General features: G+C 42.0%; 1 protein-coding gene across 1 annotated transcript in view; it reads left to right on the top strand.

Moving 5' to 3' along the window:
* Positions 1-1,864: 1,864 nt before the first annotated feature.
* The window catches only part of LOC110521830 (influenza virus NS1A-binding protein homolog A), a 30,813-nt gene continuing 26,677 nt past the window's right edge, over positions 1,865-6,000 (top strand). Inside the window, exon 1 of the mRNA XM_036968753.1 lies at positions 1,865-2,312. The gene's annotated coding sequence lies outside the window, so the exon portion shown is untranslated. The remainder of the gene's footprint in view (positions 2,313-6,000) is intronic.

The following is a 6,000-nucleotide window of genomic DNA, read 5'->3' as shown; positions in this document are numbered from 1 at the left end:
TGTTGCTTTTACGCCAAACATAACGTTTTGCATTGTTGCCAAAAAGTTCAATTTTGGTTTCATCTGACCAGAGCACCTCCTTCCACATGTTTGGTGTGTCTCCCAGGTGGCTTGTGGCAAACTTTAAACGACACATTTTATGGATATCTTTAAGAAATGGCTTTCTTCTTGCCACTCTTCCATAAAGGCCAGATTTGTGCAATATACGACTGACTGATTGTTGTCCTATGGACAGAGTCTCCCACCTCAGCTGTAGATCTTTGCAGTTCATCCAGAGTGATCATGGGCCTCTTGGCTGCATCTCTGATCAGTCTTCTCCTTGTATGAGCTGAAAGTTTATAGGGACGGCCAGGTCTTGGTAGATTTGCAGTGGTCTGATACTCCTTCCATTTCAATATTATCGCTTGCACAGTGCTCTTTGGGATGTTTAAAGCTTGGGAAATCTTTTTGTATCCAAATCCGGCTTTATCTTCTTCACAACAGTATCTCGGACCTGCCTGGTGTGTTCCTTGTTCTTCATGATGCTCTCTGCGCTTTTAACGGACCTCTGAGACTATCACAGTGCAGGTGCATTTATACGGAGACTTGATTAACACAGGTGGATTGTACTTATCATCATTAGTCATTTAGGTCAACATTGGATCATTCAGAGATCCTCACTGAACTTCTGGAGAGAGTTTGCTGCACTGAAAGTAAAGGGGGCTGAATAATTTTGCACGCCCAATTTTTCAGTTTTTGATTTGTTAAAAAAGTTTGAAATATTCAATAAATGTCGTTCCACTTCATGATTGTGTTCCACTTGTTGTTGATTCTTCACAAAAAAATACAGTTTTATATCTTTATGTTTGAAGCCTGAAATGTTGCAAAAGGTCGCAAAGTTCAAGGGGGCCGAATACTTTCGCAAGGCACTGTAAATACAGAAATACGGTCGGTATGATGCATAATAGATCAGTTCAAAACCTCTCTGCCAATAAAAGCTTGTTTTCAGGTTAGGCTACATTTCCCTCTCATTAGGCCCTTCTGCTCTGGTGGATTTTCCCACACTGTGGTTAATGTACCACTTTGGTGCCCTTCCCACTCAGATCATACATACAGTCCTAGAGACATTCTTACTTGAAATTATTATTTTTTTGCTTAACAAACATGATTATTTTATTTTTGACCACAACTACTATAGTAAGGTACTACTATCGTTGCTACCCAGAAATGATTTGATAGAGATTTATTTTATTTTATTACAGTTGCATTGGGCCTTTAAAATGCAGAAAGTCGTTTTCAATTTTCTAAATGGGAAACCTTTTGTTTGATGTATTTGATGTCATACCACACATTCCGCTCCAGCCATTACCATAAGTATTTCCTCCCCAAATGAAGGTGCCACCAACCTCCTGTGTCTGGAACGCAACCCATCTCTTACCCAACTGATTGCGCAATCTTGTAGTTGTAATTGTCTTTAGGCAGGCTAGGCTATATTAACCAAAGACTTTAATAACTAACCCAAGATAGACCACCACCTGTCATTTTCAATCGGAACAAAGTAATCATGGTGGGCAGAACAAGCAACGAGCACAAACTACTGAGATCTTACAAACTAGTTCAAACTGTTTGTAACAGATTTTTTGGGGGGAACAGAAAACTGTACTGATATCAAATGTTTCATCATTAAATAAAAGAGCACAGGGCGGCGCACAATTGGACCAGCGTCATCAGGGTTTGACCGGTGTGGGCCTTCATTGTAAATAAGAATTTGTTCTTAACTGACTTGCCTAGTTAAATAAAGGTGAAATAAAAAAGTTTAAAAAATACATCCCACTGCCGGCCGCTGGGCTTCCTCTCATCATCATATTTGGTAGTGTGGAAACGCCAACCGAATGCTTCACAATTAGACATCCGGTGGAATATCTGGCTCCTTACTCCATCTTGGGTATTTGCTACGTGTGGTAGATGTGGGGGAGAGAGACACCCTACTCGCAGTTCTGATTCAATTAACTAAGTTGACCAGACCTATCTGCTATTGCACTGGGTTTTATGGGAGACACACCCAGTTAGGCAGACCAGAACTAACCTTTTATTTTTTTCCCCAAATGGTAAACGGTCTGAGTGAACTATCGTCAGTTTTCCACCTCCTTTGTTGGCACTTCGCCCTTGCGAACGTGCTCGAGCCGCCCCTGTTGTCGCGCCTTGTTCGGACTTGTCTGCACTTCAGTCGCATTGGAGAGAGAAAAGGGACCTGTCCAAAAACTGAACCGTATCCACACAACTCTGAATTTACATTAAATATGTCTACCACCTCCAGCTGTCAAAAGCCCCAGGTAAGGTTTTATTTCTTTCTAATTTTGCGTATTGTCATTGTTGGTAGATGTACTGTAACGTTCCGTCGTAGGCCAATGCTAGCCCACCGGGAAATGTGTAACGTTACATTTAACACGAGGTTGCTTGCTTGGCTGTTTTTTAAAACCATTTTTATATGCTGACCTCTGTCGGGTAGTTTTTCTAAATGTAGACGGGTTTTACTGCACTGTAGCCTACATGTTTTACGTTGAAGTTTGTTAAATAGCATATTCCCGCATTGTAGTGAGTGGCCAACCGCAGAATGAATATCTACAATTTGTCGTTGGCTGCAGTGACAGATGTAGGAGCATCATTACATGTCCGAGTTCTTTCGCGAAACCACTGTTAAAGTTGCAATTGAAAACGTTTGAAATTTACCCACTGCCCCAGACCATATGAGGAACGGCTAAGTGCGCCGTTAGAATTTTTTTCCCCCTTTAAACCTTTCATATGCAGATCTCCGCTAAACGTGTAATAAAGATCTGTCTCTGACTGCTGATAACTTCACAAACACAAGGAATCTGACAAATACAAAGTTGCCAATGTATTTGCAACTGCTACAAATAAGCAAAGGATATCAATATGCTTCAAATGAAAACTGAGATGACTGCATTAAAATATGAATAGGTTACATAGGCCTATATAATTAAATAATATTGAAGTACATTTCATATCCATTTGAGTTCAGCTACTCGCTGTAAATTTTGCTTCACTATATTTTGATATGTAACAAAATGTCCACAATGTTTTGCAAATTTAGTGCATTGTTATAGGGTAAGCATTAGTTTTAGACCCCCCCCCCCCCCCCCCCCCCAATATTTGCATCCATATGTGATATCTCTCTAGGAGCTGATCCGTCATCAGTATTGTGAAATAATTCTAATGTTATGTTAAGATTTTAATGGGGGAAACTGATCCGAGAGAAGCTCTGCTTTTCTTTCGATCCTATCATTTGTCTCAAACTCCCAATGATGCACTTAGCGAACTTTCTCTCTGTGAAACGTATGACTTTTTCGGCTGTTGCGGGAAAGATGCATCGTTAAAACGCTAAGTTCCATCGCTATCGGGAAACCAGGCCCTGGCAAGTATAGCAGGCAGGCGACCAAACAAAAATAGCCCTTTGTGATGTTTTCCTGGTGCGGCCTCTTTCTTAATACACTGTAATTGCCATGTCCTTCGTGTTTTGTTTTTGTGTGTGCATAGTTGGTAGTGTGTAGTCATGCCATCTATTGAGGCGTTGGCTCCGCTGACCTACATGCTTGTGTTATGGGACTGGGGTAGACAGACCACAGCGCTGTGACTAGTTTGTCAGTCTCGTGCAAGCATGCTCCACTGTACGCTATGTGCACGCCCAGACACCAGTCTCAGCAACAGACAAGTTGAGCCAGCCAATAGAACTGCTTCAGATTGGGTGTTGGACCCATCATCTGCGAGGGGCGGTGGTTACACTTTGACACTGCCCACCAACTGGGTCGGCAGCATGGCAACACTGGTCTGAACCTTTGACAAATGTAACGCAATCCAGGGATGGAACATATCATTGCATTCCTAATCATCCCGAAATGATGAAAGGTGAATTGAGGAGATTAGTAGTATTTCAGTTTTTAATTAAACTTCTGTTTTTGTCAGCATGCTAGAGGGTGGCATGTAGCATAGCGATTAGTATTCTGCCAGTAACCAAAAGGTTCCTGGTTCGAATACCAGAGCCAACAAGGTGAAAACTCTGTCCTTTAGCAAGGCACCAAATTTACTCGAGGCACCATACTACAATGTCCGACCCTGTAAAACAGCACATTTCAATGCACCTATCTGGTGTATGTGACACCTTTTAAAATGCTAATGGTGAAGCAACCCGTTGGTTTCAACACTACTTCCGGTAGCTACTCACACCAATGCTAGGTGTCGCATCCAATGGGCTGTTATAACGTTAGTTAGCATTCTGGCGAATACTGAACCATTGCCATTTTTCTTCAAATCTGTAGAGATATACAACAAAGGATCATCAAACCCACCAGCTCAATCTTAGTATTTCCAACCATTGAGATTTTCTGTGGTAGCAGTGACATTAGTCTTGTCATCTGAGTGAGTGACATTTATGTTGTACGATGTGGCAGTAGCTAGTTGTCCTGTCCCTGGCATAGGTTAGGTTTTTAGGCCTAGGCTTCTTCTTGGCATCCCCTGGTCAGATGTTCCTCACTCCCCCAAAATTGCTCTTTGGAGGTCTGGGGTGTACATGTAGGTCTTTATTTTCTATGCCTAGATCCTTTGTCTCCTGGACTAAAATAAGATGAGAAAAATACATATTTGGTGAAATATTAAATTTAATCATGAGAAGTAAATAACTTCCTTACAAACACTATCTCTTTACGGTATGGTTTATTAGCTACTGTTTATGGAGTCCACATAAAATGTTCAAGTTCATGACGAAGTACAAAACGGTTATAGAAATGAACAATGTAAGATATTACATTTAAATTCTAAATACAATTTGAGATGCATTTTGCAATAAAGGTTTCACATCCCTTTACTTTTCCCACATTTTGTTACGAAGTTGGATTAAAATAGATTTGTCTTCTTTGTCAACGTTCTATACAAAATACTCTCAAAGTGGAAGAAAATGTAGAACCTTTTTTAATTCTTGAAAAATAAAGCAATAATATATTTGGATAAGTATTCAACCCCCTGGGTCAAAACATGTTAAAATACACTGCTCAAAAAATAAAGGGAACACTAAAATAACACATCCTAGATCTGAATGAATGAAATATTCTTATTAAATACTTTTTTCTTTACATAGTTGAATGTGCTGACAACAACCATACATTATCAATGGAAATCAAATTTATCAACCCATGGAGGTCTAGATTTGGAGTCACTCTCAAAATTAAAGTGGAAAACCACACTACAGGCTGATCCAACTTTGATGTAATGTCCTTAAAACAAGTCAAAATGGGGGTCAGTAGTGTGTGGCCTCCACGTGCCTGTATGACCTCCCTACAACGCCTGGGCATGCTCCTGATGAGGTGGCGGATGGTCTCCTGAGGGATCTCCTCCCAGACCTGGACTAAAGCATCCGCCAACTCCTGGACAGTCTGTGGTGGATGGAGCGAGACATGATGTCCCAGATGTGCTCAATTGGATTCAGGTCTGGGGAACGAACGGGCCAGTCCATAGCATTAATGCCTTCATCTTGCAGGAACTGCTGACACACTCCAGCCACATGAGGTTGTCTTGCATTAGGAGGAACCCAGGGCCAACCGTACCAGCATATGGTCTCACAAGGGGTCTGAGGATCTCATCTCGGTACCTAATGGCAGTCAGGCTACCTCTGGCGAGCACATCACACCATGACTGACACACTGCCAAACCGGTCATGCTGGAGGATGTTGCATACAGCAGAACGTTCTCCACGGCGTCTCCAGACTGTCACGTCTGTCACATGTGCTCAGTGTGAACCTCCCTTTCGTCTGTGAAGAGCACAGGGCGCCAGTGGCGAATTTGCCAATCTTGGTGTTCTCTGGCAAATGCCAATCGTCCTGCACGGTGTTGGGCTGTAAGCACAACCCCCACCTGTGGACGTCGGGCACTCATACCACCCTCATGGAGTCTGTTTCTGACCGTTTGAGCAGACAGGTGCACATTTGTGGCCTGCTGGAGGTCATTTTTCAG

Source organism: Oncorhynchus mykiss, chromosome 30 (genome assembly GCF_013265735.2).
Source record: "Oncorhynchus mykiss isolate Arlee chromosome 30, USDA_OmykA_1.1, whole genome shotgun sequence".
Classification (NCBI taxonomy): domain Eukaryota; kingdom Metazoa; phylum Chordata; class Actinopteri; order Salmoniformes; family Salmonidae; genus Oncorhynchus; species Oncorhynchus mykiss.
Note: the sequence above shows the minus strand (reverse complement) of the source record. Positions and strands in the feature narration are given on the sequence as shown.